At 60.0% G+C, this 16,208-nt stretch overlaps 1 long non-coding RNA gene across 1 annotated transcript; it reads left to right on the forward strand.

Annotated features, from left to right (window-relative positions):
• The first annotated feature begins 2,450 nt into the window (after positions 1–2,450).
• On the forward strand, positions 2,451–8,818 carry LOC142359247 (uncharacterized). The gene is made up of 3 exons (XR_012762213.1): positions 2,451–2,556; positions 7,830–7,939; positions 8,611–8,818. It is a non-coding gene; the product is annotated as an uncharacterized LOC142359247 (long non-coding RNA).
• Positions 8,819–16,208: the final 7,390 nt, after the last annotated feature.

A 16,208-nucleotide genomic window follows, 5' to 3' on the forward strand; every position in this document is an offset into this window, starting at 1 on the left:
GGCAGCCTCTGCCGAGCAGCGCGTCTCTCCGGGAGGCGACGGACGGACTGTTCGCCGCTGGATCAACGGGCGCAGCTGCAGGAAGGAGTGCCGAGGTGTCGGAGGGGCAGAGGGAGCGTCGGGGGCCCCGACCCCGGAGCAGAGCGGCTCCCGGGACTGGCTGGGTGCGTGACTGAGTAAAGACCTGCGGTCCCTTTTGCCCTGGCGGCTGCGTTTGTGCTTGGTTTGCACGGGACGAGGGGCTGCGCCAGAGGCCAGGGGAGGAGGGGACGGGCTGTGGGGCTGGGGCGACGGCCCCCTGTTCCTGCCGGGGTCCAGCCGTGGGCCGGGGCCGGGGGAGCCCCAGGTGCGGGCAGCGGGGCTGATGGCGACGGCCCCTCCCTGTGCCGGTGGAGGGCCCGGTGCTGCCGTGGCGCGGGTGGCCGTGGAGGGGCCGGTGCTGCCGTGGCGCGGGTGGCCGTGGAGGGGCCGGTACGATCGCTGCTGCCACCCGGTGAGCAAAGTTCGGTACTGCGGCTCGGGCGGCGCCAATGCGCGGTGGCGCCGTGTCCAAGAGCTCGCTGCTGCCACCCGGTGAGCAAAGTTCGGTACTGCCGCTCGAGTGGCGCAGGTGCTTTGCGCGCTGGGAGGAGCCGTGCCCTGTGTGTCCGGCGCTGCAATAAGGAACGCCTGCCTGCTTGCTGAAGTGCCCAAAGGGCTTCAGAGAGTCTTTGTGTTTGCCCAATGACGGCATGGTGGGCTCCAGCCGTGGGCCGGGGCCGGAAGAGCCCCAGGTGCGGGCAGCGGGGCTGATGGCGACGGCCCCTCCCTCTGCCGGTAGAGGGCCCGGTGCTGCCGTGCCGGGCCCGATGCGAGCCGAAGGAGGAGCGGAGCCATAGCCGGGTTGCGGCTGCAGCGAGGGAGAAGGTGAGCGCGGGGTATGGGGGGGGGGGGTTGGATGGAGCGGCGGGTCCCGGGGAAAAGCCCCCGGGAGGGCGGGGTCCGTGTCGGGGGCAAGGAGCGATAGGGGTGCGGCGCCGTGTCGGAGCCGCGAGTCGGGGTCTGCTCGGAGCCGGAGCCGGCGCTGGGAGCCGCCCCCGCCCCCGCAGGCGCCGCCCCCGCCCCCGCTGGCGCCGCCCCCGCCCCCGCTGGCGCCGCCCCCGCCCCCGCTGGCGCCGCCCTTGCCCCAGCTGGCGCCGCCCTTGCCCCCGCTGGCGCCGCCCCCGCCCCCGCTGGCGCCGCCCCCGCCCCAGCTGGCACCGCCCTTGCCCCCGCTGGCGCCGCCCCCGCCCCCGCTGGCGCCGCCCCCGCCCCCGCTGGCGCCGCCCCCGCCCCCGCTGGCGCCGCCCCCGCCCCCGCTGGCGCCGCCCCCGCCCCCGCTGGCGCCGCCCCCGCCCCCGCTGGCGCCGCCCCCGCCCCCGCTGGCGCCGCCCCCGCCCCCGCTGGCGCCGCCCCCGCTGGCACCGCCCCCGGCCCCGCTGGCGCCGCCCCCGGCCCCGCTGGCGCCGCCCCCGGCCCCGCTGGCGCCGCCCCCTGGCCGCAACGCGGTACTGCAGCCCGGCGTTCGGCTCAGAGTGTGGCCCCTCCGGCGCGCCGTCGGCTCGTGGCGCATGCGCGGTGCGGCGGAGCAGCATGGCGGCGGGCTGGTGTTCGGTGCCGGGGCGGCGGGGGAGCAGAGAGGCCAGCGGTGAGGCGCGGGCTCCCCTCCAGCGGGTGTGGGGGTGCGTGGTGGCTGCTCGAGGGTGGTGGGATGGGAAACTTGGAGCCGGCCGCTGCGGCAGGCTGCAGGAGGCGAGCCGGGTGCGGGCAGCCCCGGGGCCAGAGGCGGGAGGTGACGGAAGGGAATGGGAGAAGGAGGCGGGCACCCCCCCCCCCCCCAAGTCGGCAGTGCTCCCCCGGCCCCGCTCGCCCCGCGCAGCCGCCCCCAGCTGCAGCACGTCCCCTGAAGCCTGTGTCCCGGAGCGCCCGGCCTCCCCCAAGGCCCGTGGTGCGGGCTGCCTCGGCCTCCCTGAACGCGGTCGCCGCTGCTTGTTTATGTGTGGCAGGGGCTGCGCTGAGGACGCGTTTGTCCGTTCGTGCCCTGGGGATGCCGTTGGCTGCGCCCGCTCCGGGCTTGTGTGGGCTGCGTGTGCCGGGCCTCGCTGTGCTGGCGGCGTGGGGGCGAAAAGGGAGAGGCGGAGCGCTGAGTGGCTGCGGACAGGAGGTGGCGCGGCTGAAGCTGGAGAGTCCCGAGAAGGCTGAAGAAGAAGAAGAAATGGAAGGCCAGCTGGCTGGCAGCTGCCTGGCGCTGCGGGTGAGGAAGGCTCCGTCTTGGTAGCCCGCAGCAGGCCAGGCCGCCAGCGTGCCCCGCAGGGTCTGTATGTGTCACCAGCAGCAGCATGGTCCGGTTGTGGAGCGCGCGAGCGCGGCTGCGTGCGTAGGGAGCCTTGTCTCGTAAGAGCTGCGAGACATGGACGTTTTCTCTTAGGTGGGGGACAGCCAAGCGACCGGAGTTACGGAAGAGGAATGGAGGAGAGCAGGACGGAGAAGCGTCTGAAGCGGCAGAGTCTCCCGGGAGCGCGGAGAGCGAGAGCTGCGGTGAGTGGCGGGCCCTCGGGGCCCTGTCGCCCCTCTTCTGCGTCCCGGGCCCTCCCCTGGATCCTTCTCTCTCCCACGCTGCTGTGATTTTTTTTTTTTTCTCTTTTTCCTTTTGTTTTCCTTTCCCTTTACCTCCCGTCTTCTGTCTGTGTTTGTGTCCTGCTCCCTCTCCCTCTTTTTCTCCCTTCAGAATTTCTCTAGCCGGCTCCCTGTCTCTATTTCTCTGTCCTGCTGGCTGTCCGGTCGTTTCTTACTGTACCTCCCTGTCCAGCCGGCTCTCTTTTTGCTCTCCCTTTTTGCCTTTCTCTCCTTCTCTGTCCTGCTTCGTGGCCCTTTCTTCTCTTTCTCTCCCTCTCTGTTCTCTAGCCCCTTGCTGGTTTGTTTTGGGGTTTCCCTGCACACACGCCCCCCGCCCCTTTCTTGGTCTCTTTGTCTAGATCTGACCCTTTCTTTGTTTCTCGGTCCCTTTTTTCCTGTTCACTGTCCTTTTTCTCTCTCTGTCTGTGTCCCCTGCGCTCCGTTGCCATCTTTATCTCTCCTTTCTTCTTCATCTCCTCCCCCTGCCCCCGTCTCTCTCTCCCTCTTTCGCGCTCACCGGCCCTACATTTTCGTGCTCCGTCTCTGCAAGGCTCCTCGTCCCTGTATTTCTTGATTTCTCTACCTCTCTGGCGTTTCCTTTCGACCCTTCTTTCTCTCTGAGCTTCTCGGTCTTCTCCCTTGTCTTATTTTCCTCTTCCTAGTGCTCTGCCCTGCTCCCCATCGCTTATTTTCTCTCTCCGTTTCTCTGCCCTGCTCCCCGTCCCTGTCTTTCTTTCTCCGTCCCCCTCTGCTGCTCCACAGCAGTGTTTTTCCTTTCTCCAGCGCTCTGACCTGCTCCCCACCCCCCTCCCCCCTTTTTCTCTCTGTCATTCTTCCTGCTTCCCTGGACCTCTCTCTCTGCAATCTCGAGTCCTACTCCCTGTTTGTATCCCACTGTCCTGGTCCCCATCCCTCTCTTTGCCTCTCTATCCCTTTGTCCCTGTTTTTTCTTTCTCCGTCTCTCTGCCCTGCTGCCTAGTTCTGTCCGGTTCCCTTTCTGTTTGCTGGGTTGTTTTTTTTTTTCTCTCTTCATTCTTCTGCTTTGCTCTGTGTTCCCTCCCTCTCACTCCTGCAGCGTCCTGCTGTGTGTTACCTGTCCTTCTCCCTCTTGATATTTTTGCTCTTGCTCTGTCCCTCTGTCCTGCTGCCTGGAAGTAATTTTTTCTTCTCTGCATTTCTGTTCTTCTGACCATGGCTGTTTTTTCATTCTCCACCTCTCTCTCTCCTGCTCGCCAGCCTCGCCTTTCTCTCCCTGACGTTCTTTCCTCTTCCCAGTCCCTCTGCTTTTGTGTATCCTTGCACTCCACTCCCTCTGTCACGCTGTCTTGCTCCCCATCCCTCCCTTTCCTTTCTACCCTTCCGATGTCTGTGTCCCCCAAGCCCGCTTTGTACGTGTCCCTGTCAACACCCTTCTGTCACTCTTCTTCCCTTGCTGCTCTTGCTCTTTTTCTCTCTCTTCCTCTGTGCTGCGGCCCATCGCTGTTTTTAACTCCTCCATCCCTTTGTCCCGCTCCCTGTCCTTGTCAGTTTTGCCCTGTGCTCCAGGCTTTCCTTGTTTTCTGCATCTCTGTCCTTTTCCCTGTACCCTTTTTCTCTCTGCTCCTCAGTCCTTCTGCCTCGTCTTGTTTTTCTCTTTCTGCCGTCCCTCTCTTTTTGTCTGTGACCCTCTGTGCTCTTCTCCTTCTCCCTCTCAGTTTGCGGTTGTCCTATGTGTCCCCCTCTCTGTCTCTCTCTTCTGCTGTCCTGCTCCCCAGCCCCGTTATTTATTGCTTCACCCCTCGGTCTTGCTCTCAGTCCCTGTTTTCTCTCGTGCTCCGCCTCGCTGCCGTTCTCTCTGTTGCTCTCGTTTGCTGTCTGTCCCAGCGTCCTGCTCCCTGTCGCGCTCTCTGTTTCACAGTCTGGCGTCGTGTCCCTCACCTGTTTTCTCTCTCACTCTGTCCTTCCTCCTGGCTTTTCCTTGTCCCTCTGGCCTCTTACTCGTCGCTACTTTTTTCTTCCTTTCTCTACCTCTCTGCCTCTGCCCTGTCGCTTTCTTCCTCTCTCTCTCTGCAATGTTTCTTTCTCCATCTGTGCCCCCCTCCCTGTCCCTTTTCTCTTGTTCTCTCTGTCCTCCATCCTCCCCGTAACTCTTTGTCTGTGTATCTCCATACTGCTGCCTGTCCCTTTGTTTCTCGCTATATGCCCCTGTCCAGCTTGCTGTCCCGTTGTTCTCCTCTGTGCTGAACCGTGGCCTTTTCTATCATCCTGCAGCCCGTCACCGATTTTACTTTCTCCACCTCTTTGGCCTGATCTGTGTGTCTCCTGCCCCCGTCCATCTGGCTTGTTCGCTCTACTTGTGTCTCCCTCCAGTGTTCTTTATTCCTCCGATTCAGTTTCTCTCTTGATCCATCAGTTCTGCTGCCCGCTCGTCGTTCTCTGTCTCTCTCTCTTTCCCTCTGTGCTGTTCCTGCGCGTAGCGCGCGAGCAAGCGAGGCTACGTGCCTGGGGATCCTTGTCTCGTAAGAGCTGCGAGACATGGACGTTTTCTCTTAGGTGGGGGACAGCCAAGCGACCGGAGTTACGGAAGAGGAATGGAGGAGAGCAGGACGGAGAAGCGTCTGAAGCGGCAGAGTCTCCCGGGAGCGCAGAGAGCGAGAGCCGCGGTGAGTGGCGGGCCCTCGGGGCCCTGTCGCCCCTCTTCTGCGTCCCGAGCTGTCCCCTGGATCCTTCTCTCTCCCACGCTGCTGTGATTTTTTTTTTTTTTTCTTTTTCCTTTTGTTTTCCTTTCCCTGTACCTCCCGTCTTCTGTCTGTGTGTGTGTTCTGCTCCCTCTCCCTCTTTTTCTCCCTTCAGAACTTCTCTAGCCGGCTCCCTGTCTCTATTTGTCTGTCCTGCTGGCTGTCCGGTCGTTTCTTGCTGTACCTCCCTGTCCAGCCGGCTCTCTTTTTGCTCTCCCTTTTTGCCTTTCTCTCCTTCTCTGTCCTGCTTCGTGGCCCTTTCTTCTCTTTCTCTCCCTCTCTGTTCTCTAGCCCCTTGCTGGTTTGTTTTGGGGTTTCCCTGCACACACGCCCCCCGCCCCTTTCTTGGTCTCTTTGTCTAGATCTGACCCTTTCTTTGTTTCTCGGTCCCTTTTTTCCTGTTCACTGTCCTTTTTCTCTCTCTGTCTGTGTCCCCTGCGCTCCGTTGCCATCTTTATCTCTCCTTTCTTCTTCATCTCCTCCCCCTGCCCCCGTCTCTCTCTCCCTCTTTCGCGCTCACCGGCCCTACATTTTCGTGCTCCGTCTCTGCAAGGCTCCTCGTCCCTGTATTTCTTGATTTCTCTACCTCTCTGGCGTTTCCTTTCGACCCTTCTTTCTCTCTGAGCTCCTCGGTCTTGTCCCTTGTCTTATTTTCCTCTTCCTAGTGCTCTGCCCTGCTCCCCATCGCTTATTTTCTCTCTCCGTTTCTCTGCCCTGCTCCCCGTCCCTGTCTGTCTTTCTCCGTCCCCCTCGGCTGCTCCACAGCAGAGTTTTTCCTTTCTCCGGCTCTCTGACCCGCTCCCCGCCCACCCAGGTTGACCGTCCCAGGTTTTGTTCTGCGTCTCCATCCTGCCGCTGTCCTCATCTATCCTTTTGTGCCCTTCTCTTTCTGTCTCTTTTCGTGTGTCCCCGCTGCTTTTTTTCCCATCTCTGTCCAGCTCCCTGTCCCTTTCCTTTTTCCTCTTGCTGTCCTTTTGCCCTGCTTCCTCTTGCTGTTTTTTCTGCCTTTCTCTCTCTGCGCCATTCCCTCTCCCATCCTTTCTTTCTCGATCCCCCTGTGCAGCTCGCTGTCCCTTGTTTCCTTTCTCTCTTCCTCGGTATTTTTTTTCTTTCTCCATACCTCTCTCCCGCTGCCCGTCACGGTCGCATTTCTCCCCCCAACGCTGTCCTGCTCTGTCCCTTTTCTCTCTCTCTGTCGTTTTGTCCCGCTCCCTGTGTTTGTTTTTTAATTCCTCCCTCAGGGTCCCTCAGCCCGGTGCTGTTTTTTCCCTTCTCCGCCTCTGTCTCCTGCTGCCCAGCTGAGGCTTTTCCCCCTCCGTCTCTGTCCTGCTCCCCCGTCTCTTACTTGTGCCTGTCTTTCACTTTGTCCTGCCTCCTTGTCCCCTTTTTCTCTCTCAGTATCACCTTGTCCCGCTCCCTGTCCCTGTCTTTCTCTGACAATCTGTCCCGCTCCTTGTCCTTCTCTTTCCCTTTGCTGTTATTCCCCGTCCTTGTTCTGGCCTTTCTTCCTTCTCTTTCTGTCCTGCTGCCCCAGTGCCTCTTTTTCCACCGCTGTCCTGCTCCCTGGCCCTTGTTTCCTCTCGCCGTCCCTCTGTCCTGCTTCCTGTCCCCAGTTTTTCTGTCTCTCTTTCTCGATCCTGCTGCCTGTCCGGTCGTTTCTTGCTGTACCTGCCTGTGCAGCCGGCTCTCCCTTTTTGCCTTTCTCTCCTTCTCTTCCTGCTTCCCGGCCCGTTCTTGTCTTCCTCTCTGTCTGTCCTCTATCCCCTTGCTGGTTTGTGTTGGGGTTCCAACCCTGACCACCCACCCCCTTCTTCGTCTGACCCTTTCTTTGTTTCTTAGTACGTTTCTTCCTGTTGCCTGTCCTTTTTCTCTCTCTGTCAGTGTGTCCTGCACTGCGTGGGACGGTGGTGGGAGGCTGAAAAAGGGTGGGAAGCTGGGGGGGCGGAGTGGAGGCTGGAAAGAGGTAGGAGGTTGCAGAGGGGTGGGAAGCTGAATTAAGTAGAGGCCAGCAAAAAGGGAGTTAGGAGGCTATCGAGGGGTGGGAGGCGGGGGGGGGGGGGGGGGGCGAGGAGGGGGGAGTAGAGGCCAGGAAAAAAAAAGGAGGCCGGAAAGGGGTGGGAGGCTGCAGAGGGGTGGGAGGCCGGGGGCGAGAGTAGAGGCCAGAAAAAAAGGGAGGCCGGAAAGGGGTGGGAGGCTGCAGAGGGGTGGGAGGCTGGGGGCGAGAGTAGAGGCCAGAAAAAAAAGGAGGCCGGGGGGTGCGAGTAGAGGCCAGAAAGGCCCTTTTTTGTGGCTTCTTCCCTGTCTTTATCTCTCTTTCCTGCCTTGTTTACTCCTCTGATTCAAGTTCTCTCTCGATCCATGTGTTCTGCTTCCCACTCATCATATTCTCTCTTTTTCTCTGTCCTGTTCCTGAGGCTTGTTGTCTAGGAAGCCACGTCTCGTATGAGCTCTAAGACGGCCACATGCATTTTCTCTCAGGTGCAGGAGAGCCAAACGATTGGAGTTGCGGAAGAAGAGGGGAAGAGAGAAGGGGAGAGAAACATCGGAAGTGTCAAAGTCTCCCGGCAGCACCGAGAGTGAGAGCTGCGGTGAGTCGTGGGCCCTCGGGGCCCTGTCACCCCTCTTGTGCATCCTGGGCCCTCCCCGGCTCCCTCTCTTTCCCCCACTGCTACGATTATTTTTTTTTTCTGCTCTTGTGTACCTTCTTTCTCCATCTGTCTCTGACTTGTCCCCATCTTTTAGGTCCTCCCTCTTTCTGCCCTGCAGCCCGTGGCATTTTTTTCCTTCTTCCCCTCTTTCTGTTCAGCTCCCGGTTACTAGTTTTGCTTTCCTCCTACTCTGTAGCCTGTCAGTACTTTTGCTGTCTTTGGTGCTCTCTGTCTGGCTCCTCGTCCCTTGATTCGAGGCCTTCCTTCTCGGCTCCGTAGCACGTCACAGATCTACTGCTTTCTCCATGTCTATTCTATTCTATTTCCTCATCTCTCTTTGTCCAGGTCCCTGCCGCTATTCTTTTTTCCTCTGTCATGCTGCAGGGTTTTTTTTTGCATCTCCTTCCTGCTCCCCGTTCTTCACTTTCGGTCTGTGTCCTGCTCCCTCTTCTTCTTTCTGCTGCCGCTCTTGCTCTCTTGCTGCTGCTTCTTTCTCCGTCTCTGTGGGACTGCCTGTCCCCGTCCTTCTCTCGCCGTCCCTTTCCCTGCTTGGTGCTTTCTCGTTCCACCGCCGCTGTCCAGCCACCTGTCACTTTTCTCCTCTCTTGTAGTGGCCTGCACCCTGCTCCTCATTTTTGGCAGCCTCTGCCGAGCAGCGCGTCGCTCCGGGAGGCGAGGGACGGACTGTTCGCCGCTGGATCAACGGGCGCAGCTGCGGGAAGGAGTGCCGAGGTGTCGGAGGGGCAGAGGGAGCGTCGGGGGCCCCGAGCCCGGAGCAGAGCGGCTCCCGGGACTGGCTGGGTGCGTGACTGAGTAAAGACCTGCGGTCCCTTTTGCCCTGGCGGCTGCGTTTGTGCTTGGTTTGCACGGGACGAGGGGCTGCGCCAGAGGCCAGGGGAGGAGGGGACGGGCTGTGGGGCTGGGGCGACGGCCCCCTGTTCCTGCCGGGGTCCAGCCGTGGGCCGGGGCCGGGGGAGCCCCAGGTGCGGGCAGCGGGGCTGATGGCGACGGCCGCTCCCTGTGCCGGTGGAGGGCCCGGTGCTGCCGTGGCGCGGGTGGCCGTGGAGGGGCCGGTACGATCGCTGCTGCCACCCGGTGAGCAAAGTTCGGTACTGCGGCTCGGGCGGCGCCAATGCGCGGTGGCGCCGTGTCCAAGGGCTCGCTGCTGCCACCCGGTGAGCAAAGTTCGGTACTGCGGCTCGGGTGGCGCCGTGTCCAAGGGCTCGCTGCTGCCACCCGGTGAGCAAAGTTCGGTACTGCCGCTCGAGTGGCGCAGGTGCTTTGCGCGCTGGGAGGAGCCGTGCCCTGTGTGTCCGGCGCTGCAATAAGGAACGCCTGCCTGCTTGCTGAAGTGCCCAAAGGGCTTCAGAGAGTCTTTGTGTTTGCCCAATGACGGCATCGTGGGCTCCAGCCGTGGGCCGGGGCCGGAAGAGCCCCAGGTGCGGGCAGCGGGGCTGATGGCGACGGCCCCTCCCTCTGCCGGTAGAGGGCCCGGTGCTGCCGTGCCGGGCCCGATGCGAGCCGAAGGAGGAGCGGAGCCATAGCCGGGTTGCGGCTGCAGCGAGGGAGAAGGTGAGCGCGGGGTATGGGGGGGGGGGTTGGATGGAGCGGCGGGTCCCGGGGAAAAGCCCCCGGGAGGGCGGGGTCCGTGTCGGGGGCAAGGAGCGATGGGGGTGCGGCGCCGTGTCGGAGCCGCGAGTCGGGGTCTGCTCGGAGCCGGAGCCGGCGCTGGGCGCCGCCCCCGCCCCCGCTGGCGCCGCCCCCGCCCCCGCTGGCGCCGCCCCCGCCCCCGCTGGCGCCGCCCCCGGCCCCGCTGGCGCCGCCCCCGGCCCCGCTGGCACCGCCCCCGGCCCCGCTGGCGCCGCCCTCGCCCCCGCCGCCCCCTGGCCGCAACGCGGTACTGCAGCCCGGCGTTCGGCTCAGAGTGTGGCCCCTCCGGCGCGCCGTCGGCGCGTGGCGCATGCGCGGTGCGGCGGAGCAGCATGGCGGCGGCCTGGTGTCCGGTGCCGGGGCGGCGGGGGAGCAGAGAGGCCAGCGGTGAGGCGCGGGCTCCCCTCCAGCGGGTGCGGGGGTGCGTGGTGGCTGCTCGAGGGTGGTGGGACGGGAAGCTTGGAGCCGGCCGCTGCGGCAGGCTGCAGGAGGCGAGCCGGGTGCGGGCAGCCCCGGGGCCAGAGGCGGGAGGTGACGGAAGGGAATGGGAGAAGGAGGCGGGCACCCCCCCCCCCCCCCCCCCCAAGTCGGCAGTGCTCCCCCGGCCCCGCTCGCCCCGCGCAGCCGCCCCCAGCTGCCTCACGTCCCCTGAAGCCTGTGTCCCGGAGCGCCCGGCCTCCCCCAAGGCCCGTGGTGCGGGCTGCCTCGGCCTCCCTGAACGCGGTCGCCGCTGCTTGTTTATGTGTGGCAGGGGCTGCGCTGAGGACGCGTTTGTCCGTTCGTGCCCTGGGGATGCCGTTGGCTGCGCCCGCTCCGGGCTTTTGTGGGCTGCGTGTGCCGGGCCTCGCTGTGCTGGCGGCGTGGGGGCGAAAAGGGAGAGGCGGAGCGCTGAGTGGCTGCGGACAGGAGGTGGCGCGGCTGAAGCTGGAGAGTCCCGAGAAGGCTGAAGAAGAAGAAGAAATGGAAGGCCACCTGGCTGGCAGCTGCCTGGCGCTGCGGGTGAGGAAGGCTCCGTCTTGGTAGCCCGCAGCAGGCCAGGCCGCCAGCGTGCCCCGCAGGGTCTGTATGTGTCACCAGCAGCAGCATGGTCCGGTTGTGGAGCGCGTGAGTGCGGCTGCGTGCGTAGGGAGCCTTGTCTCGTAAGAGCTGCGAGACATGGACGTTTTGTCTTAGGTGGGGGACAGCCAAGCGACCGGAGTTACGGAAGAGGAATGGAGGAGAGCAGGACAGAGAAGCGTCTGAAGCGGCAGAGTCTCCCGGGAGCGCGGAGAGCGAGAGCCGCGGTGAGTGGCGGGCCCTCGGGGCCCTGTCGCCCCTCTTCTGCGTCCCGGGCCCTCCCCTGGATCCTTCTCTCTCCCACGCTGCTGTGATTTTTTTTTTTTTTTTTCTTTTTCCTTTTGTTTTCCTTTCCCTGTACCTCCCGTCTTCTGTCTGTGTTTGTGTTCTGCTCCCTCTCCCTCTTTTTCTCCCTTCAGAATTTCTCTAGCTGGCTCCCTGTCTCTATTTCTCTGTCCTGCTGGCTGTCCGGTCGTTTCTTGCTGTACCTCCCTGTCCAGCCGGCTCTCTTTTTGCTCTCCCTTTTTGCCTTTCTCTCCTTCTCTGTCCTGCTTCATGGCCCTTTCTTCTCTTTCTCTCCCTCTCTGTTCTCTAGCCCCTTGCTGGTTTGTTTTGGGGTTTCCCTGCACACACGCCCCCCGCCCCTTTCTTGGTCTCTTTGTCTAGATCTGACCCTTTCTTTGTTTCTCGGTCCCTTTTTTCCTGTTCACTGTCCTTTTTCTCTCTCTGTCTGTGTCCCCTGCGCTCCGTTGCTATCTTTATCTCTCCTTTCTTCTTCATCTCCTCCCCCTGCCCCCGTCTCTCTCTCCCTCTTTCGCGCTCACCGGCCCTACATTTTCGTGCTCCGTCTCTGCAAGGCTCCTCGTCCCTGTATTTCTTGATTTCTCTACCTCTCTGGCGTTTCCTTTCGACCCTTCTTTCTCTCTGAGCTTCTCGGTCTTCTCCCTTGTCTTATTTTCCTCTTCCTAGTGCTCTGCCCTGCTCCCCATCGCTTATTTTCTCTCTCCGTTTCTCTGCCCTGCTCCCCGTCCCTGTCTGTCTTTCTCCGTCCCCCTCTGCTGCTCCACAGCAGAGTTTTTCCTTTCTCCAGCGCTCTGACCTGCTCCCCACCCCCCTCCCCCCTTTTTCTCTCTGTCATTCTTCCTGCTTCCCTGGACCTCTCTCTCTGCAATCTCGAGTCCTACTCCCTGTTTGTATCCCACTGTCCTGGTCCCCATCCCTCTCTTTGCCTCTCTATCCCTTTGTCCCTGTTTTTTCTTTCTCCGTCTCTCTGCCCTGCTGCCTAGTTCTGTCCGGTTCCCTTTCTGTTTGCTGGGTTGTTTTTTTTTTTCTCTCTTCATTCTTCTGCTTTGCTCTGTGTTCCCTCCCTCTCACTCCTGCAGCGTCCTGCTGTGTGTTACCTGTCCTTCTCCCTCTTGATATTTTTGCTCTTGCTCTGTCCCTCTGTCCTGCTGCCTGGAAGTAATTTTTTCTTCTCTGCATTTCTGTTCTTCTGACCATGGCTGTTTTTTCATTCTCCACCTCTCTCTCTCCTGCTCGCCAGCCTCGCCTTTCTCTCCCTGACGTTCTTTCCTCTTCCCAGTCCCTCTGCTTTTGTGTATCCTTGCACTCCACTCCCTCTGTCACGCTGTCTTGCTCCCCATCCCTCCCTTTCCTTTCTACCCTTCCGATGTCTGTGTCCCCCAAGCCCGCTTTGTACGTGTCCCTGTCAACACCCTTCTGTCACTCTTCTTCCCTTGCTGCTCTTGCTCTTTTTCTCTCTCTTCCTCTGTGCTGCGGCCCATCGCTGTTTTTAACTCCTCCATCCCTTTGTCCCGCTCCCTGTCCTTGTCAGTTTTGCCCTGTGCTCCAGGCTTTCCTTGTTTTCTGCATCTCTGTCCTTTTCCCTGTACCCTTTTTCTCTCTGCTCCTCAGTCCTTCTGCCTCGTCTCGTTTTTCTCTTTCTGCCGTCCCTCTCTTTTTGTCTGTGACCCTCTGTGCTCTTCTCCTTCTCCCTCTCAGTTTGCGGTTGTCCTATGTGTCCCCCTCTCTGTCTCTCTCTTCTGCTGTCCTGCTCCCCAGCCCCGTTATTTATTGCTTCACCCCTCGGTCTTGCTCTCAGTCCCTGTTTTCTCTCGTGCTCCGCCTCGCTGCCGTTCTCTCTGTTGCTCTCGTTTGCTGTCTGTCCCAGCGTCCTGCTCCCTGTCGCGCTCTCTGTTTCACAGTCTGGCGTCGTGTCCCTCACCTGTTTTCTCTCTCACTCTGTCCTTCCTCCTGGCTTTTCCTTGTCCCTCTGGCCTCTTACTCGTCGCTACTTTTTTCTTCCTTTCTCTACCTCTCTGCCTCTGCCCTGTCGCTTTCTTCCTCTCTCTCTCTGCAATGTTTCTTTCTCCATCTGTGCCCCCCTCCCTGTCCCTTTTCTCTTGTTCTCTCTGTCCTCCATCCTCCCCGTAACTCTTTGTCTGTGTATCTCCATACTGCTGCCTGTCCCTTTGTTTCTCGCTATATGCCCCTGTCCAGCTTGCTGTCCCGTTGTTCTCCTCTGTGCTGAACCGTGGCCTTTTCTATCATCCTGCAGCCCGTCACCGATTTTACTTTCTCCACCTCTTTGGCCTGATCTGTGTGTCTCCTGCCCCCGTCCATCTGGCTTGTTCGCTCTACTTGTGTCTCCCTCCAGTGTTCTTTATTCCTCCGATTCAGTTTCTCTCTTGATCCATCAGTTCTGCTGCCCGCTCGTCGTTCTCTGTCTCTCTCTCTTTCCCTCTGTGCTGTTCCTGCGCGTAGCGCGCGAGCAAGCGAGGCTACGTGCCTGGGGATCCTTGTCTCGTAAGAGCTGCGAGACATGGACGTTTTCTCTTAGGTGGGGGACAGCCAAGCGACTGGAGTTACGGAAGAGGAATGGAGGAGAGCAGGACAGAGAAGCGTCTGAAGCGGCAGAGTCTCCCGGGAGCGCGGAGAGCGAGAGCCGCGGTGAGTGGCGGGCCCTCGGGGCCCTGTCGCCCCTCTTCTGCGTCCCGAGCTGTCCCCTGGATCCTTCTCTCTCCCACGCTGCTGTGATTTTTTTTTTTTTTTTCTTTTTCCTTTTGTTTTCCTTTCCCTGTACCTCCCGTCTTCTGTCTGTGTTTGTGTTCTGCTCCCTCTCCCTCTTTTTCTCCCTTCAGAATTTCTCTAGCCGGCTCCCTGTCTCTCTTTCTCTGTCCTGCTGGCTGTCCGGTCGTTTCTTGCTGTACCTCCCTGTCCAGCCGGCTCTCTTTTTGCTCTCCCTTTTTGCCTTTCTCTCCTTCTCTGTCCTGCTTCGTGGCCCTTTCTTCTCTTTCTCTCCCTCTCTGTTCTCTAGCCCCTTGCTGGTTTGTTTTGGGGTTTCCCTGCACACACGCCCCCCGCCCCTTTCTTGGTCTCTTTGTCTAGATCTGACCCTTTCTTTGTTTCTCGGTCCCTTTTTTCCTGTTCACTGTCCTTTTTCTCTCTCTGTCTGTGTCCCCTGCGCTCCGTTGCCATCTTTATCTCTCCTTTCTTCTTCATCTCCTCCCCCTGCCCCCGTCTCTCTCTCCCTCTTTCGCGCTCACCGGCCCTACATTTTCGTGCTCCGTCTCTGCAAGGCTCCTCGTCCCTGTATTTCTTGATTTCTCTACCTCTCTGGCGTTTCCTTTCGACCCTTCTTTCTCTCTGAGCTCCTCGGTCTTGTCCCTTGTCTTATTTTCCTCTTCCTAGTGCTCTGCCCTGCTCCCCATCGCTTATTTTCTCTCTCCGTTTCTCTGCCCTGCTCCCCGTCCCTCTCTCTCTTTCTCCGTCCCCCTCTGCTGCTCCACAGCAGTGTTTTTCCTTTCTCCAGCGCTCTGACCTGCTCCCCACCCCCCTCCCCCCTTTTTCTCTCTGTCATTCTTCCTGCTTCCCTGGACCTCTCTCTCTGCAATCTCGAGTCCTACTCCCTGTTTGTATCCCACTGTCCTGGTCCCCATCCCTCTCTTTGCCTCTCTATCCCTTTGTCCCTGTTTTTTCTTTCTCCGTCTCTCTGCCCTGCTGCCTAGTTCTGTCCGGTTCCCTTTCTGTTTGCTGGGTTGTTTTTTTTTTTCTCTCTTCATTCTTCTGCTTTGCTCTGTGTTCCCTCCCTCTCACTCCTGCAGCGTCCTGCTGTGTGTTACCTGTCCTTCTCCCTCTTGATATTTTTGCTCTTGCTCTGTCCCTCTGTCCTGCTGCCTGGAAGTAATTTTTTCTTCTCTGCATTTCTGTTCTTCTGACCATGGCTGTTTTTTCATTCTCCACCTCTCTCTCTCCTGCTCGCCAGCCTCGCCTTTCTCTCCCTGACGTTCTTTCCTCTTCCCAGTCCCTCTGCTTTTGTGTATCCTTGCACTCCACTCCCTCTGTCACGCTGTCTTGCTCCCCATCCCTCCCTTTCCTTTCTACCCTTCCGATGTCTGTGTCCCCCAAGCCCGCTTTGTACGTGTCCCTGTCAACACCCTTCTGTCACTCTTCTTCCCTTGCTGCTCTTGCTCTTTTTCTCTCTCTTCCTCTGTGCTGCGGCCCATCGCTGTTTTTAACTCCTCCATCCCTTTGTCCCGCTCCCTGTCCTTGTCAGTTTTGCCCTGTGCTCCAGGCTTTCCTTGTTTTCTGCATCTCTGCCCTTTTCCCTGTACCCTTTTTCTCTCTGCTCCTCAGTCCTTCTGCCTCGTCTTGTTTTTCTCTTTCTGCCGTCCCTCTCTTTTTGTCTGTGACCCTCTGTGCTCTTCTCCTTCTCCCTCTCAGTTTGCGGTTGTCCTATGTGTCCCCCTCTCTGTCTCTCTCTTCTGCTGTCCTGCTCCCCAGCCCCGTTATTTATTGCTTCACCCCTCGGTCTTGCTCTCAGTCCCTGTTTTCTCTCGTGCTCCGCCTCGCTGCCGTTCTCTCTGTTGCTCTCGTTTGCTGTCTGTCCCAGCGTCCTGCTCCCTGTCGCGCTCTCTGTTTCACAGTCTGGCGTCGTGTCCCTCACCTGTTTTCTCTCTCACTCTGTCCTTCCTCCTGGCTTTTCCTTGTCCCTCTGGCCTCTTACTCGTCGCTACTTTTTTCTTCCTTTCTCTACCTCTCTGCCTCTGCCCTGTCGCTTTCTTCCTCTCTCTCTCTGCAATGTTTCTTTCTCCATCTGTGCCCCCCTCCCTGTCCCTTTTCTCTTGTTCTCTCTGTCCTCCATCCTCCCCGTAACTCTTTGTCTGTGTATCTCCATACTGCTGCCTGTCCCTTTGTTTCTCGCTATATGCCCCTGTCCAGCTTGCTGTCCCGTTGTTCTCCTCTGTGCTGAACCGTGGCCTTTTCTATCATCCTGCAGCCCGTCACCGATTTTACTTTCTCCACCTCTTTGGCCTGATCTGTGTGTCTCCTGCCCCCGTCCATCTGGCTTGTTCGCTCTACTTGTGTCTCCCTCCAGTGTTCTTTATTCCTCCGATTCAGTTTCTCTCTTGATCCATCAGTTCTGCTGCCCGCTCGTCGTTCTCTGTCTCTCTCTCTTTCCCTCTGTGCTGTTCCTGCGCGTAGCGCGCGAGCAAGCGAGGCT

This window comes from Opisthocomus hoazin, unplaced genomic scaffold (assembly GCF_030867145.1).
Source record: "Opisthocomus hoazin isolate bOpiHoa1 unplaced genomic scaffold, bOpiHoa1.hap1 HAP1_SCAFFOLD_122, whole genome shotgun sequence".
NCBI classification, from domain to species: Eukaryota; Metazoa; Chordata; class Aves; order Opisthocomiformes; family Opisthocomidae; genus Opisthocomus; species Opisthocomus hoazin.